The following is a 23,132-nucleotide window of genomic DNA, read 5'->3' as shown; positions in this document are numbered from 1 at the left end:
TCTCACATAAATCTGAAAAAAATAATATGGGTTTCTTGGTTTTCCCACTTTCAAAATCTAAAAAAAAAGAACGCCCCCTTAATGCCATCTATTATAAATGATACATTTATAAAACAATTCTCTATTATTTAAATTTACATGTAAACATAGTTTTTTTAAAATAAATATTTACATTGGGCAAAAATATCAATATTTACATTGATATCAGAATTTTAATATTTATACATGGAAAAAGGTAAAATACTAGAGAATATGGTAAAAGGTTGATGAACAATATATTTGTCTAATTTACTACATGATCTAGAGAGTGAAAGTATAACTAAAATTAGTATGGGATGTTTGGACATCAAACTTTAGTTTCATGGATTAAACCGTAAAGACCGAGAAAGCAAATTTGAGTATGGGAGAGATTCCTAATGTTCCTTGTGAAGCACATTACAACTAGACTTGTTGGGATGCCATGCCACTAAAATTAGATGGATTTTAGAGAGAGAGAGAGAGAGGATTTGGGGAATGTAAAACAAACATTCCTCAAACCTGAGAAAGCCTATGGATTTGTTGGGATGCCTTAAAGTTGGGTGAACTAAGCTAGAGATAGCGCTGACTTTCAGGTGTGAAGATGGAACTGGAACCGTCTCCATAACAATTCTTCTTTGAAAAGCGATTCAAAAGATCATCACTTTAATAGATAATGCTTTAGTGCATCTATTGGACTTTGAATGGATTCATGTCCATCGTGAGCTAATATTGGGTGTCAAATGGGGTCCAATCAGATGGTTAAGACCATCTCCATAGTTCACACGTAACTAAGCTCCAAACTTTTGGACCTTGAACATTGAACCATTTTACCTTATTCTTTTTGTTTTTATTCTTTTTGAACCATTTTACCTTATTCATTCGACCAATTTCCCATATTCCTTTCATTTGAATCTAAAAGATAAACTGATTAACCTTATTCTTTTTCCTTTTTATTCGGTCTTTTGGCATACACTCTTTTTGCATCTTAGAAAAAGCAGGCGGAGTCCTCCATTGAAGCTTCACTAGTTAAAATGAATGATGACCAAATGGAGACATTCCTGCAGTTTCGTGTTGAATGTACATTTGAAACTTAATTAAAGACAGAACCCATATAAATTCAAAATGCTGGCTTCTCAACCATATATGTCCATGGGAGAGTCCCTCTCTGATTGATGCGAGCATCTGTCTAACTTAAAACGTCGACCTACACCCATGTCTGAGCATCTGTCTAACTAATTTTGGGTCAGACTTCTATTGATAGAACACTAGGATGTAGTTCTAAGCTAATATTAGAGTAGTGAAAAAACTGTTTACATCAAATGTAGATTTAATGGGAATTAATCCAGCCCAGGATTGGCCCAAGTTTTCCCTGTTAGTAGGTAGGCCAAACTCCTAAATATTCCGTCAGGCCCATCACAGCCCTGATGCACCCTGAGGAGTTACATGATGAATATGGAATGGAACCTTACAAACATGTACACAACGATTGTCGTTGTAAGCTTAACCGAAAAAAAAAAAAAAGATTCTTTCAGTCAGTTAAGATGATCTAATTTTTCAAACTAATCGACTTTGTATTGGTTCCAATTGTTAGAACTTAGAACAATAGATTGATGCGATGGGCTTGGGTTCCGTCGTCCTCACTGAACTTGTAGGCCCCTATATGATGCTTACATGACCAATCAACGAACTGAACAAGCAACCAGTGAAATAATCTAATCAACATACCCATTACAAACAATATGCCCAACTAAAAAAGAAGCCCATGGGTTGGCCAGTCAAGGATCGAATTGCTTCTGGGCCAGTACGAGAGAAATCTTTCTTCTAAAAGAAGGCATTTGGTAGATTTGAACAAAGATGAAAGTTTTTCATCAATGACGGAAAAGAAAGGATGAAACTGGCAGACTGGAATTGAAAGAAAGACTTCAAGGGAGAAAACCGTGGAAAAGGAACTGCCGCTTGAATCAGTCGGTGACTCGGTGGATGCAAAGGAAGGATATGGACATGCATTACACAAAGGAACCTGTCCAGGGAGAAAGATCGAACATATTCTTGTGGGGTTGGTTGTCCTTGCAGGGGCACCGCGTCCTAAAGCTTGGTAGCAAGCTACACAGCAGCATCTCAGGTGTTGGGTTTTCTTGACTGGCGCATACAACATGTTATTATTCAGAGTCCGGATCTCCTACTAAGTTGTTGGTACCAACATTGCTTCTAACCAGTTCGGACATGTAAGCACAGCTGTTTTACAACACATGGCAGCCACATATCGAGAGATGGCAACCATGTTGAGTTGTGTGGCTAAGATGCAATCATATTGAAAGCAAGGTTGGTTAGGGATGACAATTTTTCCCATGGAGATGGAGAATGAAGTTTCCACCCGATTATGCTTATATATATATATATATATATATATATAATTTTAAATAAATTAATTTTTCAAAAAATCTGTTAATTAGAAATTTTTGAGGATTTGTGTCTTTGCGAAAAACATGTCTCCGTCTATTAGAGAGAGAGAAGAGAGCAAATTGCAAAGCATAAAAAATGAGTGGTGCATGGGTACTGAATTCAGTGATAGAATTCCTTGGCGTGGAGACCGTGTGAATCCAAATGGCAATGGTTTGGAGGATTAATTGTTATAGTTGGTTATAGATTGTGATACCAACCAAAGGAAAATTAAAGCATGGCTTATGCTTCCTCAGGTTAGGTGTGTCAATCGACCGGCTGGTTTTGGATTGGATTCATTCCGATCCAAATCTTATCAAATCGGATTTGGATAGTCTGTTATAATTATTGGATTGGGTCAATCCAAAATAAATTAGTTCATATTCTGATTGGTCTGAATTGGAACTAAACCAAATTTCCAATAATTCGATTATAAGGCTAAACCTTTGTCTAATTTGAAATCGATCAGAAATGAAGTCGGTATAAAATAACTTTTATGAAAGTACTTTTACGAAAGTACTTTTAATCATAATTTTTTATATTTCATTCAGTTTAGATTATATCAAATTCAGTCCATTTACATTTTAATGAATTGGATTGGATTTAATTTGTATTAGATTTGAACTGAATTGGATTCAGTCCATTTGTAAGTAGACTCACATTGAACTAGATCGGGTTGGACCAAATCCAGTCCAATTGACACCTCTACCTCTCGTAAAGGTAAAGAGGGACGAGTAGAACTAACTGTCCATCTACAAATTCACTCTTCCGGTTTCTGATGACAATTCCTGCCCCGAAGCTGTATGAGAGAAGCTGCCCCATCTTCAGAAAGGAACGTGAAGGAGAGAGTAGGGGACCAGCTAGCAGCTACTACCGGCTAGTAGTTGGGGGTGTACCCGACTAAAAAGAGGCAAAATTTAGTTTTAGGGCAGTTTCAAAATTTGTTAGTTAAGAGTGCAAGTTTGGAAGGATGGGCTGAGTTTAAGATACCCACGCGGGTAGTCAGTAGTCACAAGCCCAATTTGCCCACATCCCGAAAAAAAACATTCATGTGTGAATTAGAGACGCACATCGGGAACATCACGCAAGAGATGTTCCCAATGTATGATAGTGGGATTTTGATTTTATGGTGAAGACTCAAGAGATCCGGACTACTTTTTTAAAGCCCACCAAATGATGGTAATGACAAATGGCATTCGGGTTAATCCTGGTGTTGGTGTACTTCCCCGTGCATTTCCTGAGGTTGAGTTGTGAAGCATTATTAATATCCTTGCAATAATTTCAAGCGTTGAGGAGTTGCATCAATCGTTCAAAGTTGGAGTAAATCGTTTGAGTAGTTGTACTGCTTCTGCTACACATTCTTCTGTTTCTAAAGGAATCAAAAAGTTGTGCTCTTTTACATATCGGAAAAAAATTCAAACTCATCCCCTGCTTTTCCCGACTTCGTGTTCAACTGGCACGTTGAAATCAAAATGCTGTATAAATTGACTTGTTCGGTGTTAAAATTATGTTTTAAATAATTCAAAAGATTAATAAAAATAATAAGAAGAAGAAGAAATACACAATTAACAGTGCTAGATACAAACGTTAGCTGTTAAGAAAACCAACACGGACTCAAGTACCAAAGGCCCAGGCCCAGGGCAGCCCAGAGCACAGGACCCAGACACAACAACTCAAACGACAATGAAGCAATTCTCTTCATTCAATATTTATGAATTGTGATATTTCTCTATGTTTTTAGAAGACGGGTCATCACCTATACCTCTTTCATGAATGCTTAGTTTGGGAAGATGTACAGTGCCAATACAAGGATTAGTAAATACAATGTATTCCCTTCGAACTGACCTGAGGGTACAAAATTTGCCTATATACATCATGTATACCAACTTGTAGTAAATAACTTGTTTGTCACTATCAATACCACATAATAATAATAATAATAATAATAATAATAATAATAATAATAATAATAATAATAATAATAATAATTCTATGGTGCATAAACACATTTTTCAGTACTGTCACAATAATGTATCACAGGTTGTAAATGTTGCGCCATAAGCAATTTAATGCATATCCCACAACAATGACAGCATAATATTCACATTGAAAATATACATGGTGCAACCTCATTATCCATTTCGTAGCTTTTTTTTTTTCTTTTTTGGACGGGTAAAATACAAAAAACCTCCCAAGTTTTTGACAATCATAAAAGTTTCCTTTACAGCTTTATTTTAACAAAAACCTCCTTTGAAATTTTAAAAAATTTGACAAAAACCTCCTTTCTGTCAATGATCCAGACGGATATGTTTAACCTATGCATAAAACTTCTTCAAATACCCGTTTTACCCTTTTGTAAAATGGGTACTGAAATAACTAGCTGGTGAATGTCACTGCCTGTGCTGAATTTCACTCTCTCGTCTCCTCTTGTCTTGAAAAGAAGGTTAGGAGTAAAATGTAGAGCAATTGGCAATGGCTCCCATCTCAGTCGGTGACGTGATTCCAGACGGCACTCTTGGTTACTTCGACGAGAACGGCGACCTTCAAAAGATCTCCTCCATTCACTCCCTCGCTGCCGATAAAAAGTTCATCTTGTTCGGCGTTCCCGGTGCTTTCACCCCAACCTGCAAGTAACTGAATCCCCCCTCCCCGTCATCAATCCTTGTCTCTTTCAGCTCAACCCTCGTTGTCGCTTAACTCATGGTCTCGTTGCTTTTAACTTTCCAAAAATGTTCCCTTTCCGTCAAATCTTTGCTTTGATGGGACCAGGCCTGCTCTGATGGGGAACCGATCCTTATCATACAATTCTGCTTATTTATTTAATTTGGTAGAATGCAGAAGATATTGATACCAGTCTTTTTGCCTTCTATGGTTGGACTAATGGTGGATTTACGTGAATTCCAAATTCTGAAGCGAGGTTCCATACAGATTTCTTCAATGAAACAATCTCATGGTCTCCATCAATCCTGGCCTGTTCAATCTGCTCCCTCTCCCTAACAACAGCTGAAACAAGGAGTTGCTGAATTCGAGCTCGCCTCTTCGCCGGTTACTCTGATTTCCAGCATGATATGTCTTTGATATCCATCGCTATTTCTTGGTGGTGGTGGTGGTCACCAGTTCTTCATAGGATCGTCTCTGGGTGGAAACGGTGTATAACGAATTCATGAATAAAAGATGATGATGATCATGCTTTGTTTGCCTCTTTACAACCATGACATAATTGGGATAATGCTTCGATGATGATGATAAAAACGGTATATAACGCAACATATATTGCCTCTCGTGCATTCGTAATACCGCTGCTTTTTTGTGTGCATGTGTGAGTCATAAAATCATGATTATTTCAAACGATCATGAATTTCTTTTTTTCTTTTTTAATGTGGACCATATCTACATTTTTTGTGTTATCTTTGCATAAGGCCCATGCAAATCTTATCAGTATCATTTTAATCTTATGTCTCCAAAGAGACCAAACGACCATAAATAAACTTTAATACATTTATTTCCTCTCTTTCCCCATTGACTCTCTTCATGTATATTTTCTCTCCACCGCACTATTGTCTAGTCCACCAACAACACTGGAAAAGGTTTGAGAGGAAAAACTAGAAAGAGTACCATTAACATAGTCAATAACAGTTAGAGTTTCAAGAGTTAACAACAAAAACAAGAAAAGCTAGCTACTTTCTCAGATATCTAAACATAACAAGACGAAATAGCAGATTTCTTCAAGACAAGTTAGAGACAGAGCTTCCCATATCTCTGAGAAGACCTCGACGATCACTTTGTGATGATGATTGGAGTTCAACGACAGAAAGCACTGTAGAAGCTGCTCGAGATCCTTGGGCTTTAAATATCTGCTTTTCGATGATCATCTCCACCATTAATGTCCTGAAATCACTGTAAGGATCGCTGGAGCGCTTCACTATTGCGAAACATTCCTGCACTTTCCCCCTAGTGGAAAACATACAGCATCCCATATCGGAATTCTTGCTCACTGCTCTTCTCCGTTCAGCTCTGGCTTCTGATCTCCGGCAAGAACTTCTCTTGCTTAGGTGACGAGACTCCGAGGAATCAGAAGAGAAGCTCCTCGAGGAGAAAAACATCTCTGTCTCGTCATCTAGTTCGTCTTCACTGCTGAACCACCCACCACCATTAGTTTCTGCAGACAAGGAGCTGAGATGGTAGAAACTCTCTTTCTTCTTGTACTTCTCGTGGGTCTTCCTAGTCTTCTTCGACCTTTTCTTTCTCTCCTTTGGTTGAAATTCCTCAAAACTGTAGAACGAACTCTGCACATGTCTTCCTACACATTTTCTTGCATGATTTATCAGAGTGACACACGTCAACATCCTGCGGATTAAAAAATTTATACATGAGAAGCATGAAATACCACCACACGGTTAGTTTAACACCAAAAGATGCTCTATTTAAAGGTTCTCTTTAAAAACACATTAAAATAAAAGTATCCACGCCCGAAGCCTTTATTTTGTTTCAATAAATTTTAAATTTTAAAAATTTTGAGAAACAAAGAAACGGAAGTAATTTCATTGTAGTTAAATTATTCGCATGTACAAGTCCTTTAACTCATATAAAGTACAGGATATCCGGACTCTCCACTCCCAACACCCGATGATTCGACTGTGACAAAGATGATTTTAAGAATTCATATATATGCTTGTGGGGCTTCATGGTGTGGGTGTCAGTGCCAGAATTCGTAGATTTTCCGGCAAACCAATGCATTCATTTGTCTCGTTTGTTGGCACTGTGGTTGAAGGCAAATTTTCCCACGTTATGGGATTCATATACAAATTGTGGAAGTGGCATCCGTTTTGGATGGTCAACCATTTCAATATGGGCACCTTTTAGGTTGTGTTTGGTTTGAAGGAAAAAGTAGGGAAAGGAAGAGAAATGTAGGAAAATCTTTATAAATCTTGTATAATTTTCTGTCTTTCCCTTCTTTTCCCTACCTTTTTCCTCAAACCAAACATAGCCTTATGGAAAACTCTTTATAGTGGATTATCGTTAAATTGACTTGTTTTGTGCTCCCCTATTCTATGCCTTATGGTTGGGTGTGGAAGCTTTGTAATGGGATGACTTGATGATTGATTGGGCTGTTTTGTTATGGATGTTTTATAGCAAACTTACAGGGTTTTTTATTTGTATGTTTCATGCGTGTCTCATGGAGAAACCCGTGGCCTCCCCTAAAACTATGCCATTTCTGTTATTATCTTTATATTGCCAAGGTTGGGATGGTTTTGACAATCCTACTCCTTTTAATCTTGATTTATGAGATTGGTAGTTAATTTCTGTTCTTTTGGGAGATTTTCTCATTTCAACTTTCTCTGATGAAGGCAGATGCCATCCTTTTATTTGACATTCTCCAGTTGTTGACGTCGTTCACAAAGGGTTCATGAGTTTTCTCTCCCTATACTCGGTATCTGCTTCTTCAACATTTTTGTCTGATACTTAGTGATGGGTTTTTCTTATTGTTTACTAGTCACTTTGTATTAGACTTATTTGTTGTTTGTTACTACATAGTTGTTTGAATGCAATTTGCCTTACTAGGCTTCAAAAAAAAAAAAAGAAAAAAGAGGTAGCCATGTGTTTGTGTAAGAGAAAGAGAGAGAGCTTTAAGCATTTTGTCTCGAGTCTCATGGTTTTGGAGCTTATTGTATTACTAATAGTTCAAAAGTAAGGGTTTTTATTGATTCCCCTACCTCATAAATTTTTATTGGTTTGTATAATAGGGGAAATGGCAGGTAAGGGAATTTATCAAAATACAAGGGGAAAATGCAATATCATAGGCGGGGATTTCACAAAACCAATAAAAATTTACGAGGTTGGAGCCAGGGTGGAGCCAATTATATTGGTGGGGGTACTTTTTGGTAAAACTGTTATTTATACATGGCATCTAAGAAGGTGGGGTTCTTTAAAAATATGTAATAGACCCAAACCTTCTCAATCCATTTTTCCCCAAACCCTACTTCTTTTACTCCCTATCTCATTTTCTTGTTTAATTTGACCCCCCCAAAATAAAATTCCTAGCTCTGCCACTTGGGAGCAAACCATAAATTTTCCATCAAAAGCAATAATTATCTAAATAAGGAATTTATTGAAAGTACTCCTTGGGTTTTTGACAAATACATATTCTTTAGTTTTTTGAAGCAGCTTTTAAAATTAGCTTCTACCTTTTACGTATTATGGACATTCAAATATTAAATTGAAGAAAAATGATCAAATCATTTAAGTGACTCGATGGTCAATTGAGATTAGACCTGTTCATGGGCCGGGTGGCCCGATGGGCTGGCCCGGCCCGGCCCGACCCTCGAACGGGCTTGAACATGCTTATAGGCCCGCGGGCTTAAATTCGGGCCAAAAAGCTCGGTCCACAATAAATTCGAGCCGGGCTTAGGTTTTTTCAAAATAACCCAGCTCGACCTAATATTAAACTTAAAATTAGTTATGTGATTATGTCCATTTGAATAAATTTTTTGATTTAAGAATGTAAAATTGTGTTTTAAAATAAAAGAAAGGGAAAAATACCATCTTGTAGGCCCATTGTTCATTTAAATAGAAAAAAAATACTATATGAATTTTTTATTCTAATTTGAATAGGGAAATTTGTTTTTTTTTTCAATTAGGTTGGGCTTCGGGCTCGGGCTCGGACCCAAGTTATACGCCCATTGGTCAGGCCGGACTCGGGCTCGGGCCTAGTATATTTTCATTAGTGACAAGTGAAAGCCCAGCCCGAACCAGGCCCAACCCGGCCCATGAACATGTCTAATTGAGACCATGATCTTTGTAACCATGAGTGCTTGTGTTTAAATCTTTATATTCTTAATTAAAGTATTTTGGGATTTATTTCAAGACAAGTTCAATTCCAAAACCGGTTCTTAGGTTGGTTTAAGTAGGGTATATGCCTATACCCTAAAACTAGCCTAAGTGAGGGGGGTGATTCTCGGAATTTGGAACCAGACTCACCTAGTAATATATTGGGTAAAGTTGGTTTAAGACCAGTTTGAGGTTGATTCCATTCAGTTTTGGGAATAACCTATCCATTTTCTCACCCCCTACAAGAGAGAGTAATAGAAAGTAATTGCCGATTTTATAAGAGAAAATTAAGACTTAAGAGAGTTTTCATTATAATTGATTATATTTTTAATAACTTAACTAATATAAGGGTACGTGCTATGCACATTTGCAGTTAAAGAATAAAGATATAAATAGATATTATATAATCAAATTTAACTTTTATAATTTTTTTTGATATGTAAAATAAAATGTATTAAAAATAAAGACAGCAAAGGGGGAGAAAGTACGATTGGACCCACAAAGCTTGGAGCCCATGTGAAAAAATAAACCCAAAGACTGTACATCATAACCATATGAGCAGCATAGGCTCCTCACAACCACCAAAAAAACAAGACAAAGCCTTCCATAAAAATATATATATATATATATATATATATATATATATTTTATTAGAAAAACAGTAGCAGCCAACATCCAATCAAACCATCCCCTGATCCTTCCAGTCAATCCCTATACATACACACCAAGGTCAAGGCAAATATCTACTTTATAGTATAGATATAAATGAGAATGAGAAGAGAGGAAGGTCTTCATGTGTATCAAGGTGAGAGGACTCCTGGCCACCCTCTTTCCTTTATATAATGTAAAGACAGGGGGTGGCAGAGGGGGTCATGGCCCCCCTATGCCTTGAAAATCCCCACAATACTTAGTTAAACCCTCACCTAGACCTGACAAAAAGATGACACAATCCACGAACCCTCACCTAGATCGACTCGACCCAACCTGGAAAAAACTGGGTTGGGTTGGGTTATGGGTCAACCTGCTGACCCAATTGTTAAGTCTAGTTGGGACTATTTATTCATTGTTAGAAGTTTCCACTCTCTAATTTTTTCTATTTAGTCTTTACTCTTTATTGTTTACTCTTTAAATTGTTAAATGTTCAAGATTTTTTATTTTATATTTAGAATTTTAAGATTAATTCCTTTAATTTTATAAATTTTCATGTAGTTTTTCTTTGTTCTTTTTAAATTTCAGTTATTTTTGAGGATGACCCAAATTGACCCATGGGTCCACCCTAACCCGAACATTTAGGATTAGGGTCTAACATTTGATAACCTGACTCAAAATCAACCCAAAGCAACTTAACCCAATCCGAACCCGACCCACCCAACCCAATTGCTAGGTCTACCCTCACCTATATTTTGGTCCCCATATTCATGTTTAGTAACTTTTGGCCTCCCCTATTTATATTTACTAGTCTTTGTTAGAACTATCAAATATTCCCAACACACGATTGCAAGTGTAAGGTGAATGTGAAAAGCAAATCCAAATTCTAAAATAAATATCCGAAGATTCATTTTCAATGGCTACTCCTCTTTTAATCTTACCTTTATTTTGGATTCTACTTCCACCAGAGAGAGTGTACAACGCATTGGATTCTAAAAGCCAAAGGTTATATGCATTGTGCATAATAGGTTAACTTTTTAAAAATAATATCAATAAAGGGCAAAAACATTGTTCATCTTCTTCTTCTTGCCATTTGTTCACTAGAGTCGTCGTCCGTCGCCGCCCGCCACCACTCGCCATCACTGTCCACTGCCACCCGCCGCCGCCTCCACCCATCTCCGCCTTCGCCTCCAGCAACGTTGCTAGAGGTGGTCGGAGGCAAAGGTGGTGGCAGCGGCATTGGTGGTCATTCCTCTGCCAATCGCTGCCACCACCTCTGTCTCCACCCATCTTTGGCAACGTTGCTGAAGGCGAAGGCGGAGGTGGGTGGAGGTGGCGGCGTTTGACAGAGAAACCACTAGTGCTGCCTCCGCCACCGCCACCTCTGCCTCCACCCATCTCCGACAACGTGGTTAGAGGCAGAGGCGGAGATGGCGGCATTGGACAAAGAAACCACCAGCGCCGCCACCTCCAGCAACGTTGTCAGAGGTGGAGGCAGAGGTGGGCAGAGGCAGCGGCAGGCGGTAGTGGACGGCGGTGGCGGATAGCAACGGACGACAGCTCTGTTGAACAAATGGGAAGAAGAAGAAAATGAATAATGCTTTTGCCCTTTATTGATATTATTTTTAAAAAGTTAACCTATTTTTAATTTTTTTAAATATATTACTTTTATTGATATTAAACCCAAAAATACTTTAGGGATCACTTTGGCACAACACTTGGCCCAAGCCCACACAAGCCTGTGTTGTGTCGCAGGACGTGCTGGTCCGCGAGCCAATTTTTAGGCTAGGCCGAGACACGAACCAGGCTAATCCATGTGTTTTAAAGAATTTTGAAAAAACTAATGAAAACATTAAATTAAAAAAAAATAGATAAAAATTAAAAATATCTTTAAATTTTATTTTATATGAATTTTGATGTATATAATTATTTATATATACAATAATAAAATTCAAAATAAAATAAAATATTATATAATAATTGTATATAGTATACAGCCTGAGCCCGTGTCGTGCCACAAGCCAAATCTTAGGCCAAGTCAGGCACGAACTGGGCTAATCCATGTTTTTTAAAAATTAAAAAAAAATAATATTGAAAATTTTAACATAAATTAAAATAAATAGACAAAAAGATTAAAAATGATCTTAAAATTTTATTTTATATGAATTTTGATGTGTACAATTGTTTATATATGCAATAATAAAATAAAATAATATAATAAAATTGAAAATAAAATTATATATTATAATTATTGTATATAATATATGGCTCGAGCCTGCGCAAGCACGTGCTGTGCCAGTGGCCAAGCAGGTCTGCGGGTCATGTCTTAGGCCAGGCCAGGCCACGAACTAGGCTAAGCCATGCTTTTTTTTTAATTTTGAAAAAAAATAATGAAAATTTTAACATAAACCTAAAAATAGAAAAAATTAAAAAAGATATTAAAATTAGAAGATGTTCCATCAACAAAATTGAAACCGGATCTGTTCCTTACATCTGGCGCCTCACACGCATATCCTATCATCCATTGGAAATATCTCATGTACTTATTAATTATTATTCACGTGGGAGATGTTTCTAATGCACGGGATGTGCCTGTGGAGATGCCCATTCGTGAGGAACCGATCCCGGCTCCAAAATTGGCAAATCTTTTATCACACCCACACGTGGATTGTGGCCCGGCAAGTGGGCTTTTTCTTGCCAAGCTAACGAAGTCAAAGAGGGCATGTCAGTGGTACATCACGTATGGTTCATGGTTGTTCAGCGGTTAATATTACATGTGGCAAGCAATGAAGCCTGGCAAATGGTAGATGATCAGTTAAGCCGCTGGACAAACTACTTAAAATCGTTCAAATGTAACGTTTCCGGTCCGCTATATTAGAGAGTAGAGACTGTGACTCCAAGGGTGTCCAACATTTTTCACAATAAATAGGCTTTATTGCACCCTAACAAACTGGAACCTTTTACAGGTTCAACTTCAATCAATCTTTCTGCTTTTAGAGTTTGAAAAGCAAGTTTTGCCCTGTATACATCTGCAATACAGACTAGGCCGGTGAGTCACACAGACCACAGCCATATATCTCCTCTCCTTAATAAACTGTTGCTTCATCGATCGGCTTGTCGCCGGAGAATGCACACTTCTGATTATTTATATATTTATATATATGCATGTTTTCATTCTGAGTCTGAGTAGTATCTCAGAAATTAATTAATACAAAGAAATTATTTATCTATTGGAAAATATATAAGTGCAGGAGGGAGAAGAGAAGAGGGGGAATGGGAAGGGAACGTCTAATAACACAAGTAAGTGCGAAATAAAGGAGTAAATTTATGAGAAGACAGAAGCAGAGACTGCAGTGGGCACGAAATGAATTAAAACAGGCTATAATTTAACGATTTCAGGGATGTGCACCGGGTATCTGTTGATGCAATCGAACCAGGGACTTTCCGGGTCCGGCTTAATGGTGCGGTTGCACTTCCAAACCGCGCTGTTACACTTGAACCCACTCCCGAATGCTATCTGCCACACGCGGTCTCCCTTCTTCATCCTACCTTTGGATTCAATGTAGCTTAATTCGTACCAGAGGGACGAGGACGAAGTGTTCCCAAAGCGGTGGAGTGTCATCCTCGATGCCTCAACGTGCTCCGCCGAAAGCTGGAGGTTCTTCTGCAGCTCATCGATCACGGCGCGCCCTCCCGCATGGATGCAGAAATGCTCAAAGGCCTGCTTGAAATCGGGAATGTAAGGTTTCCACTTGGGGTTGAAGAGTTTTCTGCCGACAAGGGTGAAAAGGAATAACAGCTGCTCCGACGCTGGAAGGACAAGCGGCCCAATGGTAGTTATGTTGGATTTGAGAGCCTCGCCGGCGATCACCATGAGTTCTTTGGACAAGGACACACCCCTTATACCTTGTGGGTCTTCTTCTTCATAAACACAGCGGTAGGCCCTGTCGTCTGCACCTTTGTGGGTACGAACCACATGAGCCAACCGGTACTTAGCGCGCCAACTGTCCTTTCTCCGATTGGATAGAAGGATAGCTGCACTGCCCATTCGAAATAGACAGTTGGGCAGTAGCATGGATCTCTGAGAACCACTGTAATAACTCGGGGTTATGATCTCCGTGCTCACTACCAGTGCGTAAGAGTTGGGGTGGACTTGGAGCAGGTCTCGAGCTAGATCAATGGATATAAGCCCCGCACTGCAACCCATCCCGGAGAGGTTAAAGCTCCTTATGTTGCCTCTCATCTTGTACTTGTTCACGATCATCGCCGTCAACGAGGGTGTCGGCGAGAACATACTACAGTTGAGGATTAGAATGTCGATGTCCTTGGGCTTGATTCCGGTCTTCTTTAGGAGTGAATCGATGGCCGAGAAGATAACAAGCTCTGCCTCGGCTCTGCAGTCGGCCATGGTGGGGGTGGGAGGAATATAATGGATGGCCGGGGGTAAGCAAGTCTCCTCACCAAGGCCGGACCTCTCGAGAATTCTCATTTCAAAGTCGACCACCTTGGTATTGGATCCATTGATAAGCCTAGAGTGCTCCATGAAGGTGGAGAACGGGGCACGGCATGTAACAGGGGGTTTGAAGCAAGAGTAGTCGACGAGGTAGATATGTCGAGGCCTAGACACGAAGAAGACAGTGGCCACGAATATGATGAGGAAACCAGAGCAAAGAATCTGCACCAGATCAACCTCGAGAGAATTCCAAAGTCCGAGAATCTCATCCGGCCCTAATCGAAGTATCTCTAATACAATTGCTGCCATGATGGGTATGAGGAGAAGAGTGAGAATATGATTCACAAGATACTGATAACCAAGTTTGACATACTTGAGCTTGACAGAGCTGGAGAAATTCGGGAGTGCTGTTGGTGGCATCCTAGCTTACAACTGGACTGGATAGAACGTAACCGAGAGAGAGAGAGAGAGAGAGAGGCTGAGAGATGGATGGATGGATGGGTTAGATTGGATTGGTGAAGTAGAGAAAGGTTTTGGGGTTTTAATAGGTTGGAGAGGGAGGTGAGGATTTAAAGGCTGGCGAGGGGAAATGAATGAAAGCAGATGGAAGGATTAAATGAAGCTCTCACGTCACCCAACGCTATTCATAGCTGGACCTTGTTTTTCCCCTAGTTAATAAGCTAACACGGTAACACCCTCCAAAACATGCTATTTATTATTATCCATTTTTCAAACCAGTTCATCATTTCATTTAACGCTAGCTAAACTCTTTTACTTCATCCTTTAATTTTTATATTTTCATGTGTGACTGTGGAGAAAGAAACAAATTAGCAAATGGGAAACAGCAAGCTAGCAAAAGACTCACTTATATATGCATGCCCAGTACTGTTTAAACTCCCAATAACAATCATAAATTAACTTAAACAATTAGCATTAATTAGCAGGTGTTCAAAAATCCGAGGGCAAGCCAAACCTGGACTATTTGCGCCGATACGTACTTAAACAATTAGAATAGAAAATTGAATTCTGAAAGAACAATTAGAAATTTAGAATTACAATAAATCAAGTAGAGAAATCGTCAATGGAAACATACTCTCAGACTCAGTGCAATACAACACAATATGAGAGAGAGAGAGAGTAATGATCCTGCTGCAATATGATTGAAGGGACAAATGGAATGGAATTCCAAAACATTGACCAGCCCAAATCCAAAATCATTAATAAAAAATTCAAGAAAGAGAGAAATCCCCCTCTTAGACTTGGAGGCTTATATATGCTATGTTGTATGCAAGGCTATAGCGGAAAATAGTGATCATCTTAGATATAATGCAATAATTTCAGAAAAAAGCCATTTCATCTAATTCAAAGTGGGTTATGATTAAAATAAATCAAAGGCTTTGATTTAGTTGTTTCGGCTTAAAATATTGTCGTTTGTATTGCTCTTGACTCTCTTTCATGAATCATGGAGGTATGATAAGGGGGAGATATGGTATGACGTTATTATGGCGGCAACTGATATGTTTAATGGGTTGTTGAAGGTAATTAAGGAAGATGAGATCGGTTAGCTTTGACATAGTTGAGGGGCGAAGTATAAATGCAGATTATTTATTTGTTTTTTTGCTTTGGTGGATTGACTGAAAGATGGATAAAAGGGTTGGATTGGTTTGACGTGAGCCACAAACATATTTATTAAAGAAATATATTAATGAAGAAAGAAAACACAAAGCCTTTGAACAGTTTCCAGTTAGCAGCTGGTTTTGAGACATCCGTGTGTAATTTTATGAGTGGTACGTACTTTTATATATTGTCATAAATCCTGTGTAGGCTCCCCCCAATGCTGGTCCTCCCCCTACACATTAACAGTTTAGCACATACACATACAGAGAAAAAGGGCGCTGTTTCCAAGATTTAAATGTTGTAAGTTGTAACTATATGGGGTTTTCAAAATATTTGTGGGGTAGAGTTGGCAGAAAAAAAAATAAAAGTGTGGGGCCGAGGACCCATAAATCCTTAAAAGGAAGTGGGATATAAAGAAGTCGCATGTTCCTTCCTTTTTATTATTATTATTGTTATTATTATTATTGTTGTTTTTTTGATAAAACCGAAATATACAAGAAATTAAACGCTACACAGCTCTGAGGTAGCCCGACCCCAAAATTCAAAACAACTGATAAAACCTAAAATCCTATGAATCAAACCCGAGTGCACTCATTAAGGTGGCCTGGGCTTGATTTGCTAGCCAATCCACAGCTTTATTGCCTATTTTTACTACATTATCTGTTGAAGGAAGGATCTCTCTCTCACTTTATATATATGTCCCTGCACCAATTAAGTAAAGTGTAATTTTGCACCTTAACGGCTATTATGGAAACAGGTTGGAGCAGTGCTTTAAGTTTAAACCGGTTCATGAACAGACTCGGGAGGGAAGTAGGAACAATAATGGCGAAAGCAGCAGGCCGGATTCTTGATCTTGGATTTGTGGAAGAATTTTCCTACTTAGCCGGCCGAAGCATGCTACTTAACAACTGTAAGGACATGACCCCACCTTTATCTTGCCATAAGAAAAACAAAATATAGGGTTGACTAAAAGAGCCCTTTCTGACATACGGGCCGGGCCCCACAATTGAACCGCCATACACACATTTAGGTTAATATGTTGACAGTTGGGGTTGTTGTATATAAGTCGGGATTGTTACGTAAGTACTGTTTGGTTTGTTATAATGAAGAAGCTTGTGTACTTCAGGACATGTGTCTTAGGGTTTGGTAATTTTACAAAAATTGGTGAAATGCTAGCTAACCAAGGCATCAACCATTTATGATCACCAGACCTCTTTGATATTCTTTGAGAGGTTGACAGTGGTCAGCAGCACTCAGAAACTCCTTATAGCTACATACATGAAATGAGATTGGGAGGATGGCCGTAGTCTCTTGAAAAATATTAAAATGAAAAAAAAAATAAAAAACTCTACGTTATAATGTTGTCATTCTTTGGTGAAGTGCAACTATATATGGTGCATTTTACAAATATTTTTGTATGTTGAATCAAGATTCCAACCATTTATATTAAAAACATTATTTATTTACTTTTTATTGATTTATGTTTAACTTATAAGGTCTATATGCTTATTATTAAGACTTTAACAAAGTTAAAAATGCTACTTTATACATTATAAATTGTGCTTTCTTCAAAACCAAAATTTAATGTCTTAAATTAAAATAACATTCTTTCTGCATTCAGTATATGTTTGGCATCAATGTTGCAGATGCAGAAAGCGGTGCTGTTGATGTGTGGGATACAAGCACCGTTTTCTGAAAAAGTAGTTTCTTTTTTAATGTTTGGAAACATTGTTATCAGGTAGAACGTTTTGTAAAGCAATAGCAACACTTTTTGTTTGGTACCGATGTTTTATATCTGTTTTTAGCACTGGTACTCATTATAGGAATCTCACATTACTATTACATCACGACATCGTTGGCAACAATGAGCTCCAATATGAGAAAATGTCAAATTCAGCATTGCTCCAAACCACACTTTCATGATTTCAAAGCACTATTTTTTATGAAAAATTATTCCAAATAGATAGACATTTCCTAAAACACCATTTTTTCTGACATAATGTTATTGTATCGCCATTTTTTGGAGCAACGACATCAATGCCAAACAAACGCTCAATCTTTAAAAAACAGAAAATTGAACTTTTATTTTCTATTTTTCTCATTTTTTTTACTTTATAAAATTAATTCAAAGTTCATGTACCTAAGCTCCTCATACAATTTAGGAGAACCGATTTGAGTGGTAATATTGAAATTAAAATATAAGACAGGTGAATAGACCTCGACATTTCACCTATACAAGTCACAATAGCTCACGTAATAATATGTGGCAATACAATTAATAATCATCACATCATAATGTGTAATAGTACTGCATGCATGTCAACCATGTGTGCATTAATTAATGTCCACGTGGTAAATGGTCATTGCTTATGATCCCAAAAAAATGAGGGCGAATCCAATGAACCCGTTGGTTAAAGTTACGTTTGGTTCACACTCCTGTTAAGCGAGTCAATTAATCCAGTTCAACTAGTTATAAAAAGACAAAATCAGATGAAACAAGCGTTTTTGCCTCTCATTTGTTCGAATTCCCCTTTTTTTTCATTTTCATTTTCACTTGAACCCTAGCCCAAGAACAAGAGACCACACGGCAATTTCACCAAGCTCTGATGATGTAGAGTCAATTGGCAGTAAGCATTTCTTCTTCTCCTTCCCCTTTCAACCCTGCTATTCCTCTTCCTTAATATCTTCCTCCTTCCTCTTCTTCTACCAGGAGACTACCGGTAGCAATTTCACCATTTTACTGAGTTCCCACCTTCAACTCCATGATTTTCATTGCTGAGAACATCCTTTAAGATCTATGATTCATATGGCCTAGTTCCCACCTTCAACTTAATGATTCACCAATTTCACTGTTGAATAGGTAACCCCAGAAGATGAAGAAAGGTCTTCACGCTTATCATACTAGTAGTTGTTCATTTACATTGGCTACCAAGCTTTCTCGATATCATAGATGGTCGTTTTGTGAAAAATGAATATAAGCTACTGTTCAATGCACAAGACAAACAACAAATAACAGAGCATACTTTACCACTATTCATATTATATAAAGTTAGTTCAATAAAAATAAAACATCAATACATTTTTTGTGGCTTTCAAAAAACATCCATTTTTGTGGATCCGGTCCCCATCCCAAATTCTAAAATTGGTAATCAATTATAGATAACATAGAAGTAGGCCATGGAACTTGAACCACAACCATGTGTTCCTCCAATGTAAATGGCACCTTTTCACCGTCAATCAAACAAACTTTTTTTTTTTTTTATGCAAACAACCTCATCCTTCTGTTTCCCCTCACTCCAATGTCTTGTCATCCTACTCCAGTGATTGAATGCATGGCATCAATGGTATTAAGCCTGTCGACTAATCCAATAGGAGCAAATTGGATTTTGCTCGATGATAACTTCATCAGAGAAACTATAAGAACCTCGAAATTAAAAAGCTCCAATGAAATCTCCATATGTTCCCATGACTTCAAGGGCATCAACTTCTTCACCTGTAACATATAAACAATAAACACTTGTACTTCGAGGGCATCAACTTCATTTTATTGGTTTGCAACTGGTCATCAGATGATATTACTATTTGTCCCTTATAGTAGTTAGCATTGAATGACAGTTTGAAATTAACCTTTCGCTCTAATTAAGCCAAAAAAAAAAAGAAAAGGGGTTCAATAAGGTACTTTCTGGTAATATTACATTTTAAGGATTAGCCATTAGTTGGTGTGAAGAGAGAGGACCACATGCATTAACCATTAGGACCCCTTAATTGAATTATATTGTTCATGAAATGGTACGTTCATGTATCGAGAATCTTTTTGTCAAATGCACAACTTTTCATTTTCAGCAATCAGTTGGTGTTTCTTAGATTCAAAGTTTAAACTGTTAATGTCTGAATGTAACTTTGATATAAACAATCAAGGGGTAAGCTATTAAGCTGTTTTGTCCCAGATTCATCTAGTTATTTTTTTCGATTTCTTTTTCAAGAAAAACAAAATGGAACCAAACATGTTCTTATTTATTAGTAATCCGATTATCTATAAAGGTTCAATGTGCTGTTGCAGTTTGCAGACAATTAAGTTTAGCCAATTTTTTTGTTCTGTTAAATAAGTGGCAGTCAAATAACATAAATGTCTCCTGTTCAGAAATTCTACTGACGTGGCCGGTAACTCACTTTTCCCCATACACGAGAGGTTTGACTAGTTTATTTACTTATTTATAGTCTTCGAATCACAGAGCAAATTGACACACGTCTTTGTTATTCTTGTATTCATTCTTACTTGTTTCAAAAAAATAAGTCAAATTTATAAGAAATTTGAGAGAATTTTATTTTTTGATATTTCAACAAGGAATTTACTGAACTTGAGCATCAATGTTGAGAAGTACATCAGATACAGAAGGAAGAAAAGATTGTACGCAGTAGGCAGATTTTTTACTATAATTTATTTAATGCAATTAGAAACCAAGTGTTGCTTAGGGGACTACCTTAACATCAACAGCTTTGATTGGTCAGACACGTAAAGGCTAAACTGCTAGAGCTTAAATGATCGCATTTAACCGGAGATGTTAAGTTAGTCCTCCACTCAAAACTCCAAAGTATATATATTGACAAGTGTCTACATACTTGTCATTTTAAAACGAGAGATATCCCAAGAATCGAGGGAATTAATTTTCAGCTGGTTCCTAGAATCACGTAATCACGCTAACATTTCAGTAAAGTGTTATTAGACATGAGACTTATAAGCTTGGTAAGGTTATTTATCAAAATTAGGGATCACAATTTTCTCTGTTTTTTTCAAATTATCAAAATGTTACAATCCAGTATTTAAACTTTTAAAATGTGACAATCTAGTACCTTTCGTTAACCAATTTGTTAATCAGCAATTAAGTGACACTTGAAAAGTTAAAAATGCCTTTCCAATTCCATCTAATTCTCTTTATCAACTATCCAAACGTTGACAAAAAACTAAACAATCCCAAATCCTAGACTCTTCTATTCAAAAAAGTTGATGACTATTTAGAAGAATCTAGAACTTGAGACTATTCATTTTATTGTCAATGTTTGGATGGCTAATAAAGAGAATTAGATGGCATTCTTAGAGCATTTTTTACTTTTCAAATGTCAATTAACAGTTGATTAATGGACTGGTTAGCGGCAGGTACTGGATTGTCACATTTTGAAAGTTGGGGTACTAAATTGTCTCATTTTAAAAGTTCAGTGACCAAATTGTCTCTTGAGCCAAAGTATAAGGTACTGATTAGGAAATTTCCCTTTTAAAAATATGGTTAAATATGTTTGAATCTTTTCTAATAGGAATATAAATTTTAATTATTTTATTTTTATTTTTTAAATAAAATAAAAAATAAAACATAATGCTTGACATTAAAAATAATCACGAGGAGTGGGATCCCCACGGGAATGGGGATTAGACTTGTTCATGGGCCAGGCTTTAGGCTTCATGTCGGGCCCCATTCAAATTTTGGCAAAAGCTAAGCCCGAGCATGGCCCATGAACAGGTTTAATGGGGATACCCGTGGAGACAGGGATGGAGATAACTCTATCCTCGTTAGAGGGGACGGGGATGTGGATGGGGATTTTCGTGGGGACGAGGATGGGGAGAGGCTCCTTGTCCCTACCCCACCTAGGGATGGCAATTTTCCCCATTTCCCCAATCCCCATGGGGATCCACCCCAAATGGGGTGGGGATGGAGATGATTTTCCCCCGCGGGGACGGGGAGAGCACTCCCCACCCCATGGGGACCCCGATCCCCGCCTAGTGGTTAAATATGTTTGAATCTTTTCTAATAGAATTGTAAATTTTCATTATTTTATTATTATTCTTTTTAAATAAAATAAAAAACAAAAACAAAACGGTTAACATTATAAAAAATCACGAGGAATGGGGATCTTGCGAGAATGGGGATAACCCTGTCCTCGTTAGCAGGGACAGGAATCCAGGGAGGCTCCCGTCCCCGCCCTGCCCCATTGCCATTCCGAATCAAACTTATGAAACTAACCAACCTGATTTCTAGTGTTTCCAATTGGCTTTGGTTCAACAATTTCCCAACCCAACTAGGTTGGATTAGTTTCTATTTGGCCATTTGTAAACTGACTAAAATCAAACAACTCGACCATTGATATATATTAATATTTTATATTTTAAATATATTTTTTAATATGGGAAAGTGGAAATTTTCTAATATTTCTTAGGCTAAAATAGTTTATATCATAAATTTAATTTTTCAATAATTCCATTGTAATTTTTTAAATTTAACTTTTTAGTTTAAATCTTATGAATTAATCAACCAAATTAAAAATTGACCTAAATCGATATAATCTGAGTGACCAACCCCCCAACCTAACCAGGTTGATTTGGTTGGCCAAACAACGTAAAACTAAGTCGAACCAATCCATGAATAATAGTTTAATCTCCAATAATTATTAAAAGTTTATAGCACAAATATACAACTAATTAAATTTAAAAAGCTAAATAACTGTAGTTTAAACTCCAATAATTACTGAAAATTTTCTATTAAATAATAAAACAAAAATAAATTTGTGCGTAATTATTGAAAATATATTTGTCACAAAAAACAATAAATAATTACTGAAATACAATAAATATTAATTTTAATATGGATAAATATATAATAGTAAAGATTAAGTTTTTTAAATTATTATTAATAAACAATAGTTATTTTGAAATTTTATAAATTTTTAGTTGGTATAAATGAAATTAGTGATTTATAATATTATTTATTTATTGAAATAATATAATTATTTAAATTTTAAAACATTAATTACTTGTTGAATTTAATAATCCATAAAATTATAGCAGCATCAATACATAATTTTGTTATTTTAACTATTCAAAATCTAGTTATGTTAAATATTTTGTTATTTAACTAAATACTTAAAATCTTAATCTATTATTATAATTGATAGTTATGCAGTAACTATTTAAAATATATTATAAATTTATTTAAAATATTAATTTTATTATTTTATTATTTAAGATATTTATTTATTGAAATATTTAAATAATATTTCATTTTTAATGTTAGATTTTTATTATTTGAATAACATTTAGATTGAATAATCCAAAAAATCATAATTTATATTTTTTGTATAT

General features: G+C 36.7%; 3 pseudogenes across 1 annotated transcript; all 3 read right to left on the bottom strand.

Moving 5' to 3' along the window:
- Positions 1 to 5,830: 5,830 nt before the first annotated feature.
- LOC148863620 (U6 spliceosomal RNA) lies at positions 5,831 to 5,927 on the bottom strand (annotated as a pseudogene).
- Positions 5,928 to 6,142: 215 nt separating this feature from the next.
- LOC148863619 (uncharacterized) lies at positions 6,143 to 11,331 on the bottom strand (annotated as a pseudogene).
- A 1,743-nt stretch (positions 11,332 to 13,074) lies between these two features.
- LOC148863618 (3-ketoacyl-CoA synthase 6 pseudogene) lies at positions 13,075 to 14,924 on the bottom strand (annotated as a pseudogene). Its single transcript, XR_016108935.1, has one exon. The product of XR_016108935.1 is annotated as a 3-ketoacyl-CoA synthase 6 pseudogene (transcript).
- Positions 14,925 to 23,132: the final 8,208 nt, after the last annotated feature.

This window comes from Nelumbo lutea, chromosome 3 (genome assembly GCF_056320005.1).
Source record: "Nelumbo lutea isolate HS-2025 chromosome 3, American lotus-T2T, whole genome shotgun sequence".
NCBI lineage: Eukaryota > Viridiplantae > Streptophyta > Magnoliopsida > Proteales > Nelumbonaceae > Nelumbo > Nelumbo lutea.
This window is presented reverse-complemented; position numbering and strand designations above follow the sequence as displayed.